This window comes from Aptenodytes forsteri, unplaced genomic scaffold (assembly GCF_000699145.1).
Source record: "Aptenodytes forsteri isolate BGI_AS27 unplaced genomic scaffold, ASM69914v1 Scaffold249, whole genome shotgun sequence".
Classification (NCBI taxonomy): domain Eukaryota; kingdom Metazoa; phylum Chordata; class Aves; order Sphenisciformes; family Spheniscidae; genus Aptenodytes; species Aptenodytes forsteri.
Window position 1 is genome coordinate 462,615 of NW_008796188.1, and position 1,172 is coordinate 463,786.

Genomic DNA, 1,172 nt, shown 5'->3' on the forward strand with positions numbered 1-1,172 from the left:
ACACTTGGCAGCCCATCGATCGCCCCCGCGCCCCCCCCCAACTCCCGCAGAGGCTTTAATTTAATCAGCGTGCAAAAATCAATTAGCCGGCTCTAAGGAGGCAATTATTCCTGGGGGCTTAACGAGGCTTGGGGGGGGCAGAGTATTTTGGGGTGGGGGTGCTGCCGGCCCCACGTCTTCCCCCAAGCTGTCACCGTCATGTCACCGGCTCTTTCCCCGGTTCTTTTCTCCGTCGTCGTCCCCTCCCCAACTCCTCGTTATCTTTCTTTTTTAACAAGCGCTTAAAAACACGCCTCGCCGAGGTCACGGGCTGTGTGAGTCACCCGCCAGCGCGGTGCCGTGGTGGCCCCGGGTGGGCAGGGGGCTCTGCGTGGGGACCGGGTGGCCCTGGCGGGGACGCAGCGGGGACACAGGCAGGCCCTGGTTGCAGCAGGGCACTCTTCTCACCCGGAGGGTCAGGGGACATCCCTGGTCCTGGCCACTGTGTCCTCGTGGTGGGGCCACAGCCCCAGGTCACCTCATTGCCACGGGCCATTGTGTCTCCATGCCATGGCTACCACCCCAAGCCACCTCACCATCATGGGCCACCATGTCCCCGTGGCATGGCCAGCACCCCAGGCCACCGCGTCCCCATTCCAGCCCACCTCACTACCACAGGTCACTGTGTCACCACGTCATAGCCATGACCCTGGGCCACCTCACCACCCTGGGACACCATGTCGCCATTGCAGGCTACCTCACTACCACAGGCCACCGGGTCCCCATGGCATGGCCACCACCCCAGTCCACCACGTCCCCAAGCCGTGTCCCGACAGCCCGGTTGCAGAGCTGGGGTGGCTTCGGTGCCACCCTGGGGCAGCAGCACCCTACGGATGGGGACAATACCCCAGGTGACCCTGGTTGGAGACCCCAGGGTGCTCCCTGTCCCTGTCCCCAACCCCTGCACGGGGAGGGGGTGCAGCGCAGCCCCTCGAACCGGCTCCATCCACCCGGGGACGGGCAACTGAGCGGCAACCCCCAAAGGGCCCCGTTTGGGAGTGCAGCAGGGGAAAAGGGACAAAGCCGGGAGGCGACAGCAGTGGCAGCAGTGGCAGCAGTGGCTGCAGTGGCTGCAGTGGTTGCGGTGGCTGCAGTGGTTGCGGTGGCGGCTGCGGCGGCAGCTCCGCTCGACG